Raw genomic sequence first — 21,057 nt, forward strand, 5'->3', positions numbered from 1 at the left:
ATTCAACACTGACCATGTTATCGAGAGTTTAACAGCAGCGCCGAGCGATTGTAGACTGCCAGATGTCAACTTCCACCAGAACTGGTAGTCAGGTCAGTCAGCTTCCTCAAGTCTACAATGAGGAGTGGACGTGGATGTCTGATATCTGTCAGGTGCTGAGTAACTTTGAGGAGTCAACACAGATGGTCAGTGGCGATGCCGCCATCATTAGCCTCACCATCCCGCTGCTTGGCCTGTTGAAAAAATCTCTGATCAGCATGAAGTCGGAAGCTTTGCGCTCGTCACAAGAGACGGGGGAAGAAGATTCCCTTGTTGATAGCCAAAGCACCCTTAGGTCTGTTTCTCAGCGCATATCGGAGGAGGCGGAGGTGGAGGAGGATGAGGAGGAAGAGGAGGAGAATGTTGGCGAGACACAAGAGGGGACCATTGTTGAGTCCTTCACTGTTCAGCGTGTATGGGCAGAAAAAGAGGAGTTGGAGGAGTTGGAGGAGGAGGAAATGGACAGTCAGGCCAGTGAGGGGAGTGAATTCTTACGCGTTGGTACTCTGGCGCATATGGCAGATTTCATGCTAGGCTGCCTATCCCGTGACCCTCGCGTTCAAAGAATTTATTTCAGCACCGATTACTGGGTGTTCACTCTCCTGGACCCACGGTACAAGCAAAATCTTTCCACTCTCATCCCTGGAGAGGAAAGGAGTGTGAGAATGCATGAATACCAGCAGGCCCTGGTGCACAAGCTGAAACAGTATTTCCCTTCTGACAGCGCTAGCGGCAGAGTGCGTAGTTCTGCGGGACAAGTAGCGAGGGAGAGTAGGCGAGCAGGCAGCTTGTCCAGCACTGGCAAGGGTACGCTTTACAAGGCTTTTGCCAGCTTTATGTCACCCCAGCAAGACACTGTCACCTGTCCCCAGTCTCGGCAGAGTAGGGCTGATCTTTACAGAAAGATGGTGAGGGAGTACGTAGCTGACCATACCATCGTCCTAAATGATCACACAGCTCCCTACAACTACTGGGTTTCAAAGCTGGACATGTGGCACGAACTGGCGCTGTACGCCTTGGAGGTTCTTGCCTGCCCTGCCGCTAGCGTCTTGTCCGAGCGGGTTTTCAGTGCAGCTGGTGGCATCATCACCGATAAGCGTACACGCCTGTCGACTGACAGCGCTGACAGGCTGACGCTTATTAAGATGAATAAAGCCTGGATTTCTCATCATTTCCAATCTCCACCAGGTGAAGGAAGCTCAACCTGAATAATTTATCCACTCCTCCTCCTCCTCATTTTCCTCCTTCTCCTCCTCTTTGTACAGTAAAGCAGAGGAAACTGGCTATTTTTTGACAGGGCCCACTGGCTCTAGCTATAGTACCACCGACCCGGTCCTCTGTTTTAAACAATTTTTGGGAGTGCCACATACAGGCACTCAATCTATTCCATTTTTCTGGAGGGCCACCTACCTGCTCCTCTGGTTTGAAAACTTTTTTGGACTGCCACATACAGGCACTCAATCTATTCCATTTTTCTGGAGGGCCACCTACCTGCTCCTCTGGTTTGAAAACTTTTTTGGACTGCCACATACAGGCACTCAATCTATTCCATTTTTCTGGAGGGCCACCTACCTGCTCCTCTGGTTTGAAAACTTTTTTGGACTGCCACATACAGGCACTCAATCTATTCCATTTTTCTGGAGGGCCACCTACCTGCTCCTCTGGTTTGAAAACTTTTTTGGACTGCCACATACAGGCACTATCCAAATTAAATTGTATCCATAGCAGCCTCCGCACGTTGTCTCCATTGCTACCTCCAAAAGTTGTCCATATAGCTGCCTACATACATCGTCCCTTTATCAAACGAGGTGTGTCAGGCAGAAATTTGGGTTGTTTTCATGGATTCCACATCAAAGTTGTTAACTTTGTCGCCACCCAGCTGTGTTATCCACAAAATATACTGGCAAACTTTTAGCATTTACCAATATTATTTCAGCGCTTCTTGCGCTTCTGTTTACATTCCCCTCACCCGCCATATCCTAAACTTATAAGAACGCTACTACACTTGATCTTATACAAAAGGTTCTTAGAAGTGCTGTTTGGGGAGTAGCCTAGAGACACGGGCTTGGATTGGCGAAAGCTCGCCTGGCAGCGGAGCGCCAGCTCCATGCCAAGATCCAACTAACATAGTTTTAACTGCAGCACCTTTAATCTACTACTAGTTCACTGCCTCCATACATGGTCCCCTTATCAAACGAGCTGTGTCAGGCAGAATTTTGGGTTGTTTTCATGGCTTCCATGTTAACTTTGTCGCCACCCTGCTGTGTAATCCACAAAATATACTGGCAAACTTTTATCATGTACCGATATTATTTGAGCGCTTCTTGCTCACCTCCTTTGGTTCCTCTCTGCCACTCATTGGTTTGAAGCCTGAGTCCATTTAGGGTATGTCACCATGACACTCTCTAGCCTGCCTCTGCTGCCGCTGCCTCTGCATGAAGTCCCCTATAGTGTCAGGGTCAATTATTGGATGTTTTAGATGCTATCTAGCTTCATTCTGTCACTCTGTCATGGCCATGCTGTTGCCCATAATTTTGGCATAATGGTGCGATTAAGCAGCCTCAGAGGCATCCATGAATGCTGCCCCTGCTGTTTCCTGTCCATTTCCGTGGTGTTTCCATCCTTTTCTGAGGTTCCCAGGTGTTTGGCCAAGCTTCCCTGTGCAGAGCCTTGGTCCCCTTGAAAAATGCTCGAGTCTCCCATTGACTTCAATGGGGCTCGTTATTCGAGACGAGCACTCGAGCATCGGGAAAAGTTCGTCTCGAATAACGAGTACCCGAGCATTTTAGTGCTCGCTCATCTCTAACTAGCTGCAAATAAAAAAAAAAAAAGTATAACGTTATTGTAGCCCTAAGAAGGGCTGTTGGGTTCTTGTAGAATCACTCCTGCCTAACAGTAAGCTAATAGAACACCCTAACGCTTTCCCTGACCAGCAGCAGCTCTCTCCCTAGCGGCATCCAGACACAGAATGATCCGAGCAGCGCGGGCAGCGGCTAGTCTATCCCAGGGTCACCTGATCTGGCCAGCCAACCACTGCTATCGACGTGTAAGGGTACCACGTCATGCTGGGTGGAGTACAGAGTCTCCTGGCTTGTGATTGGCTCTGTTTCTGGCCGCCAAAAAGCAAAACGGCGGGAGCTGCCATTTTCTCGAGCGGGCAAAGTATTCGTCCGAGCAACGAGCAGTTTCGAGTACGCTAATGCTCGACCGAGCATCAAGCTCGGACGAGTATGTTCGCTCATCTCTAGTGCTGAGGATAATACATACAAAATCTGGGGAAGAACTACCATCTTAATAAGCATTATCGTGTCAGCTCCAGATAGGGATAGCCTATTCAAGCATTCTATTCTACTCTTCAAATGGTTATTAAGTGGTCAAGATTCCGCTCATAGAATTCCACTACATTATTGGAGACTTCAATACCCAGGTAGCAAAAATGATCAACGCATTGTAGATTTCTCTCTATATTACCCCATTTTTTACATCAGTATCCAAGAGCATTAGAGTGGATTTGCCCCAATTTATCTTCAGAACAGACCAACCTCCGTATTCCTCCATTAACTAAATGGAAATAGAGATAGAGTGGGTGTATCATACTTAGTATAACAGTTTTTTAAAACTGTTTTATTGCCATAATAATTATTTTTATATTGTAGTTTGTTTTTTAATGTTTATAGATTTCCATAATAAAAGGTTGCTATAATAGCACAATGCAAATCATATATACTTTATATAATGTTAATATCTTCCTGTTACAGCATCAGTTTGTATCACTATCACCTTTCTCTTGCGTCTTATATATTCTTTATTTGTACTGATGACTTACCATTTTACTGTGTGTGGGAGATTTGGCCCAGTAGAGACCGTGGTAGCGGGGTGCTGTGATGCAGTTCAAGACAGTGACACCAAAGTACAGTCCAAAACAGGTCTCGCCTGCGTTTATTGTAGCAGCAAAATAAAACAGCCTTCACATTCAGGCATTAAATAAACAAAAATCCTACCCGTCAGGGTGCTAACTATACAGGTGTTCACTAACTCACCACTATACAAAATCACTTGGCTGCTCCAGGCACAGAGGTCAGGGCTGTGTGCTCTCCAGCCTCCTTCCAGAGAGAGACAACACTTCCAGCTCTGCTGAGCGGTTTAAAAAAAAGACTAATTGGGCTGCTCCCATCACCTGTGTCCAAGGTGCTGGACACCCAACCTCAGCACTAAGGCCTTGCATAATAGCAAAACCTAGGGGAAACATACCGCCCATCCACAGTTAACCCCTTCAGTGTCTCACATACCCTCCCCCTCTGTTTGACCCTGTGGGGGCGAACACTTTTGGCCATCAGACAGTGGGTACGAGACAGGGCATCGGCATTCCCATGCAGCTTTCCTGCTCGATGTTCTACCGTGAATTTGAAATTCTGCAGCATTAGGAACCACCTTGTGACCCTGGCGTTCCTCTCTTTGGCCTGACTCATCCAGGTGAGGGGAGAGTGATCGGTCACTAGTGTAAACTGTCGCCCTATCAAGTAATACCTCAGGGATTCCAGAGCCCATTTTATCGCCAAGCACTCCCTCTCAACTATACTGTAGTTCTTCTCAGGAGGTGTGAGCTTGCGGCTCAGGAATGTCACAGGATGTTCCTCACCCTCCACTACTTGGGACAGGACAGCCCCTAAGCCCACGTCAGAAGCGTCAGTCTGCACAATAAAGGTCTTGGTGAAGTCAGGGGTGATCAGTACCGGTCCCTCGCACAAAACCGTCTTAAGTCGCTGAAACGCCCCCTCAGCCTCTTCACTCCACTTTACCATCACCGCCCTGCTACCCTTGGTCAGGTCAGTCAGGGGTGCCGCTATGGTAGCAAAATCAGGGATAAATCGGCGATAATAGCCCACTATGCCTAGGAAAGCCCTCACTTGCTTCTTGCTCATAGGTCGTGGCCACTGCTGGATCGCCTCCACTTTATTTACTTGGGGTTTGATGACACCTCGCCCAATACGGTACCCCAGGTAACGGGCCTCTTCCAGACCCAGAGCACATTTTTGGGGGTTCGCTGTCAACCCTGCTGCCCTCAGGGAGTCTACCACTGCTTGCACCTTGGCCAGGTGACTCTCCCAATCGTTACTATAAACTATGATGTCATCCAGATAGGCCGAGGCATATCTCCGGTGAGGTTTTAGCACGAGATCCATTAACCTCTGGAATGTGGCGGGAGCCCCATGTTGCCCAAAGGGGAGTACCACGTACTGAAAAAGCCCATCAGGGGTAACAAAAGCGGTCTTCTCTTTGGCCCTGTCAGTAAGGGGTACCTGCCAATACCCTTTCGTCAGGTCAAGGGTGGAGAAGAACCTAGCCTGTCCAAGTCGTTCTATCAACTCGTCAACCCTGGGCATGGGATAAGAATCAAATTTGGACACCTCGTTCAACTTCCTAAAGTCATTGCAGAACCGTAGGGAACCATCAGGTTTGGGAATCAACACAATAGGACTCGACCAGTCACTTTTAGACTCCTCGATAACCCCTAGGTCTAACATCTGCCTGACTTCTTCGGAAATGGCTTTCCGGCGCGCTTCCGGGACCCGGTAGGGTTTTTGGTGTACCCGGATGTGGGGTTCGGTTACGATGTCATGCTTGATGACTGAAGTACGTCCCGGTAACTTAGAGAACACATCCACATTTCGGAGCACAAACTCCTTCGCTTCCTGAATCTGGGCCCTGGAGAGGGACTCCGGGATCTGTACTTCAGGCACCTTGGCATCGGGTACACCTACCTCCGGTGTCACCTTCTTGGGGACAGACGCTTTTTCTACTCCCACGGCTATCAGGGACTCTCTTTCCCTCCATGGCTTTAGGAGGTTCACGTGGTATATCTGTTCGGGTTTCCTCCTCCCCGGCTGAGATACCTTGTAGTTAACCTCCCCCACTTTCTCCATGACCTCATATGGTCCTTGCCATTTTGCCAAGAACTTGCTCTCAACGGTGGGCACCAGAACTAGCACCCTGTCGCCTGGGTTAAAGGTCCTGAGTCTGGCTGACCTATTGTAGACCCTAGACTGGGCCTCTTGTGCCCTTGTCATGTGCTCCTTTACAAGGGGCATTACCGCCGCTATGCAGTCCTGCATAAGGGAGACGTGTTCTATCACACTACGGTGGGGGGTCCTCTCCTGTTCCCAGGTCTCCTTGGCTATATCCAAAAGCCCACGTGGGGAACGGCCATATAACAGCTCAAAGGGTGAGAAACCCGCGGAGGACTGGGGAACTTCACGTATGGCAAACATCAAATAGGGCAACAAACAATCCCAGTCCTTCCCATCCTTGCTGACCACCCTCCTTAGCATCCCCTTCAAGGTCTTGTTAAACCTCTCGACTAGGCCATCTGTCTGAGGATGATACACAGAGGTGCGGAGCTGTTTAACCTGCAGTAACTTACACATCTCCTTCATTACCCTATACATGAATGGGGTACCCTGGTCAGTCAAGATTTCTTTGGGGAGGCCTGTGCGTGAGAATACCTGGAACAGCTCCCTAGCAATATTTTTGGAGGAGGTGTTCCTTAATGGAATCGCCTCGGGATACCGCGTAGCGTAGTCCAGGATAACCAGGATGTATTGGTGCCCCCTTGAGGATTTGACTATGGGGCCAACCAGATCCATTGCAATCCGTTCAAATGGCACCTCTATGATTGGTAGCGGGACCAAAGGACTCCTGAAGTGGGACACCGGGGCAGTAAGTTGACACTCAGGGCAGGAGCTACAATACCGGTTTACCTCCTCCCACACCCCGGGCCAGAAAAATCTCTGCAGGATCCTCTCCCGGGTCTTCTCAGCACCTAAGTGCCCTCCCAGCACATGTTTGTGTGCCAACTCTAGCACCAGCCTACGGTGAGATTGGGGTACTACAAGTTGCTCAACCTCCTCACCCCGTATCTGGTCGACCCTGTATAACAGCTCCCCAACAATCATCATTCGGGGGTATATTTTGTCAGCCCCTGGTATTTGGAGTACCCCATTTATCACCTTAACATTCTCCCGTGCTTTAAACAAGGTAGGGTCCTGTAGCTGTGCAGCCCCAAAATTCTCACGGGAAAACTCAAGGTCCGGCATGTCGGCCACCTCCTCGTGGCCCTCGACCTCACCAGCTAGGACCTCTAGGGGAGAGAATTCATCACATGGGGTCACCCCTACTGCTGGTGTGGGTACATCGGCCTCAAAGGGTTCAGGGGCCAAGGCCGGACATACCTGACGTCCATTATCTGCAACAGCACCTGAGGTGGGTCTTCGTCTCCAGAGGTCCCAAAACACCGGTAAGTCTCTGCCGATAATAGCCTCATGAAACAGGGCCCCCACCACCCCCACTTCATGGGTAATAGTACCACAAGGTGTATGTAGGTTGATGACAGCAGTGGGATATTCGCGAGTGTCCCCATGTATACACAACACTCCCACTTTACGCCCACTGTACAGTCCAGGATCAACCAAAGTTCCCCGCACCAGGGTAACCAGACTCCCTGAGTCTAGCAAGGCTTCCACCGTGTGACCACCGATTGTGACCATACACACTTGGGGTTCTGCATCCGTGACTGACTCGGCAGCCAGAACCGGCCGGGCAAACAGTGACATTCGCCGGGTCTGGTTGCAGTCCATTGGCTCCACTGACAGGGGACAGTTGGCAGCAATATGGCCCATTTCATGGCATCGCCAGCACTGGATACGGCTATGACCTCTGTCACGAGCCTCACTGGGTTTCTGTGTATCCAAGCCCCCCAGTGTACCCCCTCCCAACCTGACCTGTTTCCCTTTTTCTGCAGTAGCAGTCCTACCAGATGGTTTAATGGCCTTGTCACTGGCACTGCTTCGTGTGGGAGGGATAAGTAGAAGATCCTCCGTAGCCCGATATCTCTCTACTAGGGACACGAGTTCCTCAGCATTTGTGGGACCGGCCTGTCCAACCCACCGCTGGAGCCGAGAGGGCAGAGAACGGGTGAACTTGTCAAGAACCACTCTCTCGACCATCTGTGCTGGGGTGCAGTCATCGGGTTGTAGCCACTTCCGGACAAGATGGATCAGGTCATGCATTTGGGAGCGCGGGGGTAGTTTTTCAGAGTATGCCCACTGGTGGACCCGGCTGGAACGAACTTGAACGGTGACCCCAAGACGAGCCAGAATCTCCGCCTTTAGCTGGGGGTACTCACGGGCCTCCGTTTCACTCAGGTCGTAGTAGGCCTTCTGCGATTCGCCGGTCAGGAACGGTGCCAGGACATCTGCCCACTGCTCAGCTGGTAACTCCTCTCGCTCAGCTACTCGCTCGAACACAGTGAGATAAGCCTCCACGTCGTCGGTCGCCGTCATCTTTTGTAAAGCCTTCTGCACTGCAGCCCGTGCGGAATGCTGGACAACCGGGTACCCTTGCAAACCAGTATGGGACCCCTCAGTAGTCGTCGCTTGCGGTGCTGCCATAACGCCAGAAAACTTTTCCATCATCAGCTGGAACATGGCTCGGGACTCTGCCTGCTGTTGCTGTAGCATGGCTCGGGACTCTGCCTGCTGTTGTCGGGACCTCTCCTCCTGCTGCTGTAGCATGGCTCGGGACTCTGCCTGCTGTTGCTGAAGCATGGCTTGTTGCTGTCGGGACCTCTCCTCCTGCTGCTGGAGCATGGCTTGCTGCTGTCGGGACCTCTCCTCCTGCTGCTGGAGCATGGCTTGCTGCAGCTGTCGATTAGCCTGGGACTCTTCCTGCTGCTGCTGCCGATTAGCTCTGGCCTCCTCCTGCTGCTGGCGGGATCTCTCCTCCTGTTGCTGGAACATGGCTTTAATAAAGTCCTCCATCTTGGCTTTATCCTGCAATTTGCCTGCTGCTTTCACCCAGGCCATGCAATGTTGCAGGATGTAGCGAGCCTTTCAGGTGTGTGTCTTTTTGAACTGCCCGCAATCCGAAGCACCATATGTGGGAGATTTGGCCCAGTAGAGACCGTGGTAGCGGGGTGCTGTGATGCAGTTCAAGACAGTGACACCAAAGTACAGTCCAAAACAGGTCTCGCCTGCGTTTATTGTAGCAGCAAAATAAAACAGCCTTCACATTCAGGCATTAAATAAACAAAAATCCTACCCGTCAGGGTGCTAACTATACAGGTGTTCACTAACTCACCACTATACAAAATCACTTGGCTGCTCCAGGCACAGAGGTCAGGGCTGTGTGCTCTCCAGCCTCCTTCCAGAGAGAGACAACACTTCCAGCTCTGCTGAGCGGTTTAAAAAAAAGACTAATTGGGCTGCTCCCATCACCTGTGTCCAAGGTGCTGGACACCCAACCTCAGCACTAAGGCCTTGCATAATAGCAAAACCTAGGGGAAACATACCGCCCATCCACAGTTAACCCCTTCAGTGTCTCACATGTGTTACTTCTTCAATTGTAAAATGACATACAATATGTATCAATATGTATCTATTTTAATGCCTTAGCGCTCTGCGCTGTACTAGTACTGCGCAGGCTCCCGCGATTAGTGCTCAGCACAGTACTAGTACACAGAACTGAGCCGGCATCGGGAGTCAAGGGTCGTCAGGAGTCGAGGGTCAGGTAATCTACCATTGGAGTGGGCTACGATCATGGGTGTTTAACCCATTTTTCCACAGTCAGTGTGACTGCAGCAATTAAGTTGCCTTTGGGGGGTCTTTTCCCCACGATTGCCCCCTCTGCTTCGTCTTCGAGGGCACCAATCGTTGCTATGGCAGGTTCCCATTAGGACTACAGGGCTGCCTGCAGGCAGTGCCATTAAGATGGCGTCTATGACATCATCTTACAGGCACAGTGTCAGCCTATGCATGTACATAGGCTGACACTAATACCCTGCAATACATCAGTATTGCAGAGTATTATCATGAACAAGCAATCAAACGATTGCTTGTTAATGCCCCATGGTGGAACTAATAAAAAATATAAAAATAAATTAATAAATCAATAAAAATGCCCATAAGCCCCAAAACATATTAAGAGACTTTTAATGCACAAAAAAGTCTAAATCATAACACAACTCCACATATATAGTATCATAGTGTCCTTAACAACAAGTAGAATAAAAGTAAATAATTATTGAACCCATACGATTATGATTTTTACCTCTTTAATCTCACAAAAAATACAAAAAAAGTGATCAAAAAAACATATGCACTCCACAATGAAACTGTTGCAAAGTAAAACTTGTCCCGCAAAGCCATCAACCAGCTCTGTACCTAAAAAGGAAAAAATGTTATGCCACTTGAAAGACAGCGATGCAAAAATGATATATTTTTGCTAAATTGACCAAATAAAACCCTAATGTGGGGAAAAATCTAAGAAAAAATATTCAAGTATGGTATCCCCGCAATCCTATTGACCCCTAGAGTAAAAATAACATTATTATTGGGCTATACGGCGAACACCAAAAAAAGTAAAAAATCCAGTACATAATTGATGCTTTTCTACTCCTGACTGTAAAAGGCATCTCATCCCGCAAATAAAATGCCATCACATGGCCACAATAACGAAAAAGCTAAAATTTTATAGCCTACAAAAGAAGCCATGGAAAACTAAAATCCTGGCAGCAACCTATTTAGGTGGTAAATCCATCTACCTGAAAGTGCAATGATTTTGAATTTCGAAAATGGCAAATTTTTCAAAACATTCATCTTTTTTTTTCTGTAAATAAACGCAATTTATCAGCCGCAATTTACCACTAAAATGAAGTGAAACATGTGGGGAAAAAAACAATCTCATTATTGCTTAGATAAGTAACAGTGTTCAAACGTAATAACCATATAAAGCGACGCAAGTCAGAATCCAAAAAATGGGGCTGAGCCTTAAGCTATAAAATGGTTACGTCCTTAAGGGGTTAAGAGCCAGAGCTATACCCCTATACAATTACACAATTTCATTCACATCTTCTACATTATTGTAGTGTAATACAAACTATCACTTTGCTTGTATGATACACATTAGTATAATATTGTAATATTGCACTGACCTGCATATTTCCAGCTCTGATTTTCTCTCCTGTACAAGCTGTACACCTGTTCTCTGTTACAATCATCTCCATGTACAGGGTTGTTGTATATATAGGTCTCTCCATCAGTCATGAAGTCTTCAATCATCAGGTTGAACAAAAGGTGATTTATTTTGCAGTTTAAGCACATTCTTGCTATCTCTCTTTTTCAGAGAAAGATGCTAATTGTTGGCCTGCAATAAATCCAAAGTCTCTATAGTGACTGATGGTTTACAAGAAAATATTCATTAATGACATGAAACACATTGTTATCAGTGGCAGGACAGCTGCTATAAATGCAGCATAGTATGATGTAGGTTATCTGCTCATTGTACAAAAACCAATAGGCTTGCTGTGGACATGTTTGTGTAACCTTAGTGTGCCTATTCATTGATCTGGAAAGAAAAGCTGGCTACACAATTTAGAACTTGCCACCCTATATTAGTCCGAGGGCTACATTGTCATACTGCTCAACTTCAAGGGCTGCACCAGTAACCAGAACCCTAGATGCACCAGCACCTGCAGTACAGCATAAATGCCACCTTCGGACCAAATACTGCATTTGTTCAAAATCTAATACAGACCCCCGAGCAGACTACAATTACAGTGCACAAACAAGACAATATTCCAACTGGAGACCCCCAAGAGCAGACGCATAATACTAGAGACACTCTAGAGCAGGCGCATAATATTGGAGATTCCCTGGAGCAGACGTATAGTACTGGAAACTGCCCTTAGAGCAGATTTATACTTCTGGAGACTTTCGCTAGAGTAGACATATAATACTGGAGACCCCCCAGTGCCAAATACAATACAGGAGACCCCAGTGCTAATTATAATAATGCTGGAACCCCACAGTACTGTCTATAATACAGGATACCCCCTTTCTAACTATATTAAATACCAGATTCCCCCCCCCCCCCCCAGTGCTAACTACAATACTGGAGACCTCCACAACTGACTTCAATATAGGAGACCCCCAGTCATGGTCAGCTCATTGTTTTAGTAGCCCCCCCCCCAAACCCCATGGATACCTTATGTGGGCCATCCCAGAAGCTCTGTGCCCCAGCACTTGCCCAAATATGCCCAGTGCTGGCACCGGCCCTGCTCCCAATGCTGACTACAATAAGTAGTTTACTATAGTACAGGATATCCTAAGTGCTGACTACGAGACTCCCCCACATCTCACAAGGATACCTCCAGATGTGAAAGAAAAACAAATATTCACATTCCCTGGCATTCCCTTCACATTCTCTTTTCCTTTCTGTTCCATAGTGGACTCCCTACACTTCCCAGGACCCAGAACATTATGGTGCTTGGAGCAGTTGGAGATCCAGCAAATACAGTTCAGCTGACATATATTTACTGCACATGTGGTTCCCTTTTTCTCCAGGTACTGTACTGCTCAGTTCTGTCCTGGTTCTGATGCCAGGACATAGAAGAGAGGCTGAACAGAGTGCAGTCATCATTGATCTCCTGTAGGAACAAACAATTGTACACTTTCAAATTCTGATCCTACTTTTTTCAGGTTGATTCACCCAGTCAAAAGACCCCTGTACACATTATAATATCTAACGTGTTTGACAAAAAAATGGTTTTAAATGGTTATTTAATGCCTGAACCATCACTTTTTGCCCATTTTGCCATGCATACAAGTTTGAGTAAACAGTGATCAAAAGGTCTTACAGTTCCCAAAATGGAAGCAATGAAAATGGCAGCTCATCCAAAAACAAACTGGCACTGTACACAACTCCTTACACCAAAGAAAATATAGCAAAATAAACACCAATAGATATGGTATCCGTGCGATTGTATTAACCCAAAGAATAAAGGGATTGTGTCATTTGGACTGTTTAATGGATATCATGTATTTAAATTCTGTAACAAAATAGCACCACTGTGTTTTATTCATGCTATATTTGAAATGTTTTTATGGATCCCTGTACATTACATGAAATATGAAAGTGAACCTGTAACCACACTAACCCCCCCAAGTCAACAAACAGGACCTTTTTCTGTAATATGTACGGCCCCTTGAGGTCTTTTTAGCATATTTCTAGGTGGCATGAATGAAAAATCCTCTGTTATTCTTTTTTAGGATGCAGCTAGGCAACCCCCACCCCCTGCAGTCTGGCTGCTATGCCCATTCCATGCATCTAGATCTCCAGAGAATGACATCACAATTAAGAGGTAGGGCTGGGAATTCAGATGCATGGAGTGGGCAGAGCAGACTGACTGCAGTGCAGGGGTTGTTTGACTGCAACCTAGAAATATTCTAAAAACACCCCAAGGGACGTACATAATGCAAAAGAAGGTCCTGTCTGTAGGCTTGAGGGGTTAGTGTGGTGGTTCGCTTTAAATATTGAGACTAGAAAAGATAATTTGTCCTGTGGTTAAAAAGCCCTCATACAGCTCTGTAAACAGTTAAAGCTTTTGGAAGGCGAAGAGTAAAAAAAAAAGGGAAACAAAAAAGGTTGTTTATAAGAGGTTAACCACTCATTGCAAATGCAAAGTTTGGGAGTGTACCGAACTTCATGGGTTTGGCATCCATGGACCAGTAAAAGGCTCAAAGTTGCTTAACTGACTGGAGAAACAGATTCCAGACTCTTAGCAACAGGCATGTCCTCTGTAGGCTGTCTTTGATTGGCTGGGCTGGACGTTTACCTCTGCAGTACAATAGCAGGGTCACACCTCCAGACACCAATACATACAGCAGACACCTAGGAAGAGCTTGCTACTCATAACATTGGGTCACTCAGCTAGACAAGAACTTAAAAAACAACACCAAATGCCCTTGTCAGGGCACTGCGGTATATAGAAGACGCTCCTATTATGAGGGATGTGTGGGAATCTGAAATAATTGTTCTTATAAGTCCACTGTGAAGAATTTAGTCAGTGCAGGGATTTACTTACCGATTCTACAGGATTCTACAGCAATACTTGCAAATACCAGACCTGATTATTAGCATGTACAGCATCATCTAGCTAGATATTGAAGATCCTTTCTCTTTCTAGTATTCAGCCACAGGAAAATCATAAATTATTATCATCAATCATCCCTTGTTTGCAATCTTGCTCCTTTCAAAGAATTTGACTTTTTTCTACCTAATTCAGAAAATTGTAGTCAGTGAACACAATTACCTAGTGCAAAAGTTCAGTTGTCAGCAAAAATTGAGCTTTCCTACCTAGTTTTGACATTTTGTTATTAGAGAATAGGGCATTTTCTCGCCCTACATCAGAAAAGTGTGGTCAGTGAGAATAGCACACACAAGTATGTAGTGCATAAGTCCTGTTGTCTGCAAAAATTTGGCTTTGCTACCTGTTAGGGAAATATCCCCATCTCTGATGTGATGTGTGTCCAAATCATTGTATAGTACGAGCTGCTCGATGAACCACTGACCTTCACATGTTTGAGAGAATTCCAATTTATTTAGGTAGCAAAGAGTTTTTATAGATTCTTGGGACAAAGAAACTTACTGAGCATGCTCGCATTCCAATTGCCTTGAACAGGATGTATCAGTGTAAAATGATCTGTGTGCGTGGGGGATGGTACTATGCATAGGGGTCTTTGTAAAGATACATGATGTGAGAACACAATAGAAAATGGATTCTATTCCCTCACAATTCCCACCTTTTGTGAATAATTTCAGGTACTGCTCAGGTGGTACATTGACATGTGCTAATCACACATCCAGGACTTATCTGACCACTTTACCTGCTTCCCTCCTGAGCATCCTGAACATTACATCACAACACAATTCATGTAGATCCACTGTAAAGGACAGAATCTCTACATCCTATTGGTCTATAGCCTTATTAGAGATGAGCGAGCACTAAAATGCACGGGTACTCGTTATTCGAGACAAACTTTTCCCGATGCTCGAGTGCTCGTCTCGAATAACGAGCCCCATTGAAGTCAATGGGAGACTTGAGCATTTTTCAAGGGGACCAAGGCTCTGCACAGGGAAGCTTGGCCAAACACCTGGGAACCTCAGAAAAGGATGTAAACACCACGGAAATGGATAGGAAACAGCAGAGCCAGCAAGCATGGATGCCTCTGAGGCTGCTTAATCGTACCATTATGCCAAAATTATGGGCAACAGCATGGCCATGACAGAGTGACCGAATGAGGCTAGATAGCATCTAAAACATGCAATAATTGACCCTGACACTATAGGGGACGGCATGCAGAGGCAGCGGCAGCAGTGGCAGGCTAGAGAGTGTCATGGCGACATACCCTAAATGGACTCCGGCTTCACCAAAGGAGGTGAGCAAGAAGCGCTGAAATGATTTCCTATGTGAACAAAAGGTTGATGGTATATTTAGTCGATAACACAGCATGGTGGCGACATAGTGACCAAGTTCCATAACGTATCTGGTGAAACACCCGAAAAATTTGCCTGATAAGGGGATGATGTGCTGCATATCCTCTCGTGCTCCAGCGTCTGGGGTATAGAGAGTTGAAAGTTGCGCATGGAGACATTGGTGGACGCTGTGGAGGAAACAGCAGGGGCAGCATGCATGGATGCCTCTGAGGCTGCCTAATCTTGGGATGGAGCTGGCGGTCCGCTGCCAGACGAGCTTTCGCTTGTCCAAACACCTGTCTCTCGGCTCCTCCCCACCCAAAATGGGCCTGGGGGCCAGAAGCGTTTACTTTGAAAAAATTATAATTTTCAAAGCAGGCGGGGTCGTTTGAATATTTCGCCTAGGAATAATGGAATAGCATAGTGGTTCTATTTTTAATAGTTTTTTCTGAAATGGTTCCATGATTAAGAGCGACAGTATGGGGCATCCATATTGCGCTGCTATGATTGCAACTTCAGGTCTCCAGCATGGCGGCGACAGATGGGCCGAGTTCCACTATGTATCTGGTAAAACACCTGAAAATTCTGCCTGACACAGCTCGTTTGATAAGGGGATGATGTGCTGCATATCCTCTCGTGCTCCAGTGTCTGGGGTATAGAGAGTTGAAAGTTGCGCATGGAGACATTGGTGGACGCTGTGGAGGATCATGGAGGCAAAATGGACAGAAAACAGCAGGGGCAGCATGCATGGATGCCTCTGAGGCTGCCTAATCTTGGGATGGAGCTGGCGGTCCACTGCCAGGCGAGCTTTCGCCTGTCCAAGCCCCTGTCTCTTGGCTCCTCCCTACCCAAAATGGGCCTGGGGGCCAGAAGCGTTTACTTTGAAAAAATTATAATTTTCAAAGCAGGCCGGGTCGTTTGAATATTTCACCTAGGAATAATGGAATAGCATAGTGGTTCTATTTTTAATTGTTTTTACGGAAATGGTTCCATGATTAAGAGCGACAGTATGGGGCATCCATATTGCGCTGCTATGATTGCAACTTCAGGTCTCCAGCATGGCGGCGACAGATGGGCCGCGTTCCACTATGTATCTGGTGAAACACCTGAAAATTCTGCCTGACACAGCTCGTTTGATAATGGGACGATGTATGGAGGCAGTGAAGTAGTAGTAGATTAAAGGTGCTGCAGTTAAAACTATGTTAGTTGGATCTTGGGATGGAGCTGGCGCTCCGCTGCCAGGCGAGCTTTCGCCAATCCAAGCCCCTGTCTCTTGGCTATTCCCCAAACAGCACTTCTAAGAACCTTTTGTTTAAGATCAAGTGTAGTAGTGTTCTTATAAGTTTGAGTTATGGCGGGTGAGGGGAATGTAAACAGATGCGCAAGAAGCGCTGAAATAATATCGCTAAATGAATCGTGGAGGCAAAATGGACAGGAAACAGCAGGGGCAGCATGCATGGATGCCTCTGAGGCTGCCTAATCTTGGGATGGAGCTGGCGGTCCACTGCCAGGCGAGCTTTCGCCTGTCCAAGCCCCTGTCTCTCGGCTCCTCCCCACCCAAAATGGGCCTGGGGGCCAGAAGCGTTTACTTTGAAAAAATTATAATTTTCAAAGCAGGCGGGGTCGTTTGAATATTTCGCCTAGGAATAATGGAAGTGGTTCTATTTTTAATAGTTTTTTCGGAAATGGTTCCATGATTAAGAGCGACAGTATGGGGCATCCATATTGCGCTGCTATGATTGCAACTTCAGGTCTCCAGCATGGCGGCGACAGATGGGCCGCGTTCCACTATGTATCTGGTGAAACACCTGAAAATTCTGCCTGACACAGCTCGTTTGATAATGGGACGATGTATGGAGGCAGTGAAGTAGTAGTAGATTAAAGGTGCTGCAGTTAAAACTATGTTAGTTGGATCTTGGGATGGAGCTGGCGCTCCGCTGCCAGGCGAGCTTTCGCCAATCCAAGCCCCTGTCTCTTGGCTATTCCCCAAACAGCACTTCTAAGAACCTTTTGTTTAAGATCAAGTGTAGTAGTGTTCTTATAAGTTTGAGTTATGGCGGGTGAGGGGAATGTAAACAGATGCGCAAGAAGCGCTGAAATAATATCGGTAAATGATAAAAGTTTGCCAGTATATTTTGTGGATTACACAGCAGGGTGGCGACAAAGTTAACAAATTTGATGTGGAAGCCATGAAAACAACCCAAAATTCTTCCTGACACAGCTCGTTTGATAAGGGGACGATGTATGGAGGCAGCTATATGGACGACTTTTGGAGGCAGTTATGGCGATGACGTGTGGAGGTAGCTAAAAAGACGACGTGTGGAGGCTGCTATGGAGACAATTTAATTTGGATAGTGCCTGTATGTGGCAGTCCAAAAAAGTTTTCAAACCAGAGGAGCAGGTAGGTGGTCCTCCAGAAAAATTAAATAGATTGAGTGCCTGTATGTGGCACTCCCAAAAATTGCTTAAAACAGAGGACCGGGTAGGTGGCCCTCCAGAAAAATTAAATATATAGAGTACTATAGCTAGAGCCAGTTGGCCCTGGCAAAAAATAGCCAGTTTCCTCTGCTTTAGTGTACAAAGAGGAGGAGAAGGAGGACAATGAGGAGGAGTGCATACATTATTCAGATTGAGCTTCTTTCACCTGGTGGAGAATGGAAATCCTGAGAAATCCAGGCTTTATTCATCTTGATAAGCGTCAGCCTGTCAGCGCTGTCAGTCGACAGGCGTGTACGCTTATCGGTGATGATGCCACCAGCTGCAATGAAAACCCGCTCGGACAACACGCTAGCGGCAGGGCAGGCAAGAACCTCCAAGGCGTACAGCGCCAGTTCGTGCCACATGTCCAGCTTTGAAACCCAGTAGTTGTAGGGAGCTGTATGATCATTTAGGACGATGGTATGGTCAGCTACGTACTCCCTTTACCATCTTTCTGTAAAGATCAGCCCTACTCTGCCGAGACTGGGGACAGGTGACAGTGTCTTGCTGGGGTGGCATAAAACTGGCAAAGGCCTTGTAAAGCGTACCCCTGCCAGTGCTGGACAAGCTGCCTGCTCGCCTACTCTCCCTCGCTACTTGCCCCGCACAAGTACGCCCTCTGCCGCTAGCGCTGTCAGAAGGGAAATACTGTTTCAGCTTGTGCACCAGGGCCTGCTGGTATTCATGCATTCTCACACTTCTTTCCTCTCCAGGGATGAGAGTGGAAAGATTTTGCTTGTACCGTGGGTCCAGGAGAGTGAATACCCAGTAATCGGTGCTGGAATAAATTCTTTGAACGCGAGGGTCACAGGATAGGCAGCCTGTAATCTGCCATATGCGCCAGAGTCCCAACGCGCAAGAATTCACTCCCCTCACTGGCCTGACTGTCCATTTCCTCCTCCTCCAACTCCTCCAACTCCTCTTCTTCTGCCCATACACGCTGAACAGTGAAGGACTAAACAATGGTCCCCTCTTCTGTCTCGCCAACATTCTCCTCCTCTTCCTCGTCATCCTCCTCCACCTCCTCCGATATGCGCTGAGAAACAGATCTGAGGGTGCTTTGGATATAAACAAGGGAATCTTCTTCCCCTGTCTCTTGTGACGAGCGCAAAGCTTCCGACTTCACGCTGACCAGAGAGTTTTTCAACAGGCCAAGCAGCGGGATGGTGAGGCTGATGAAGGCGGCATCGCCACTGACCATCTGTGCTGACTCCTCAAAGTTACTCAGCACCTGACAGATATCAGACATCCACGTCCACTCCTCATTGTAGACTTGAGGAAGCTTAGTGACCTGACTAGCAGTTCTGGTGGAAGTTGACATCTGGCAGTCTACATTCGCTCTGCGCTGCTGGTAAACTCTGGATAACATGGTTAATGTTGAATTTCACCTCGTGGGCACGTCGCACAACAGTCAGTGAGCGGGCAGTTGGAGGCGGCGCTGCGCTGCCCTGAGAGTGGCAGCATCTGTGCTGGACTTCCTGAAATGCGCACAGATGCGGCGCACCTTCGTGAGCAAATCAGACAGATTGGGGTATGTCTTGAGGAAACGCTGAACTATGAGATTTAACACATGGGCCAGGCATGGCACATGTGTCAATCTGCCGAGTTGCAGAGCTGCCACCAGGTTACGGCCGTTGTCACACACAACCATGCCTGGCTTCAGGTTCAGCGGTGCCAGCCACAGATCAGTCTGCGCCGTGATGCCTTGTAATAGCTCTTGGGCGGTGTGCCTTTTATCGCCTAGGCTCAGCAGTTTGAGCTCCGCCTGCTGTCGCTTAGCGATGGCACTGCTGCTGTGCCTAGAGCTACCGACTGATGGCGCCATGCCCACAGATGGTAATTCGGAGGAGGAGGTGGAGGAGGGGTGGGAGGAGGAGGAGGCATAGTAGGCCTCTGAGACCTGGACCGAGGTAGGCCCCGCAATCCTCGGCGTCGGCAGTATATGAGCAGCCCCAGGGTCAGACTCGGTCCCAGCCTCCACCAAATTAACCAAATGTGCCGTCAGCGATATATAGTGGCCCTGCCCGGCAGCACTCGTCCACGTGTCCATGGTCAGGTGGACCTTGTCAGAAACGGCGTTGGTCAGGGCACGGATGATGTTGTCTGACACGTGCTTGTGCAGGGCTGGGACTGCACATCGGGGAAAAGTAGTGGCGGCTGGGGACCGAATACCGAGGGGCGGCCGCCGCCATGAGGTTTCGAAAGGCCTTGGTCTCTACCAGCCTATAGCGCAGCATCTCCAGGCTAAGCAGTTTGGAGATGTGGACGTTGAGGGCTTGGGTGTGTGGGTGGGTTGCTACTATACTTCCTTTTGCGCTCCAGCGTCTGGGGTATGGAGAGCTGAACGCTGGTGGATGCTGTGGAGGATCGTGGAGGCGAAGATGGGGTTTTCGCACGGGAGGTGTTTGGGCCGGGGTCCTGGGCAGGGGGCTGACTAGCAGATGACACAGGGGAAGGAGCAGTGGTGTGCCCGGCCGGAGGTGAACGGGCTTGGTGCCATTCAGTGGGGTGTTTAGCATTCATATGCCCTACTGGTGGTAGTTAAGCTAGTAGTGGTGGAACCCCTGCTGATCCTGGTTTGGCACAGGTTGCACACCACAGTCCGTCGGTCATCCGGTGTTTCTTTAAAGAACCTTCAGACTTCTGAAAATCTAGCCCACGCCACGTGAGCTTGACTACATGAAACATTTGTCGCTGATGCACCAGCTCTGGCCCTGCCTCTCCATCTGGCCCCACCACTGCCTCTTCCAATCTGTTCTGGTATAGGACTCGCCTCCGTCTCAGAAGCACTGTGTTCACCCGGCCTATCAACCCAGCTTGGGTCTGTCACCTCACCATCCTCCGATCCCTCAGTCTGTTCCCCCCTCGGACTTCCTGCCCTGACAACAACTTCACCACTGTCTGACAACCGTGTCTCCTCATCGTCCGACACCTCTTTACACACTTCTTCCACTACGTCAATAATGTCATCATCACCCACAGACTGCGACCGGTGGAAAACCTGGGCAACGGAAAATAGCTCAGCAGCAACCGGACAAGTGGTTTGTGACTGTGGGAAGGGTCCAGAAAACTCCTCAGAGTATGCCGGTTCAAATGCCAAATTTTGCTGAGAGGGGGCAGACTGGGGGGAAGGAGGCTGAGGTGGAGGAGCTGGAGGAGTGCTGATTTCGGTGACATCGCTGCACTGCGAGGAAGACTGACTGGTGGACAAATGGCTAGAAGCATTGTCCG

The 21,057-nt window shown here is 48.0% G+C and overlaps 1 long non-coding RNA gene across 2 annotated transcripts in view; it reads right to left on the minus strand.

Moving 5' to 3' along the window:
* The window catches only part of LOC140116597 (uncharacterized), a 50,834-nt gene that overhangs the window by 18,531 nt on the left and 11,246 nt on the right, over positions 1-21,057 (minus strand). For both annotated transcript variants that reach the window (XR_011852842.1, XR_011852841.1), the window contains one exon: positions 11,027-11,238. This is a non-coding gene — a long non-coding RNA (uncharacterized lncRNA). The remainder of the gene's footprint in view (positions 1-11,026; positions 11,239-21,057) is intronic.

The sequence above is a fragment of the Engystomops pustulosus genome, chromosome 2 (genome assembly GCF_040894005.1).
Source record: "Engystomops pustulosus chromosome 2, aEngPut4.maternal, whole genome shotgun sequence".
In the NCBI taxonomy this organism is placed as follows: domain Eukaryota; kingdom Metazoa; phylum Chordata; class Amphibia; order Anura; family Leptodactylidae; genus Engystomops; species Engystomops pustulosus.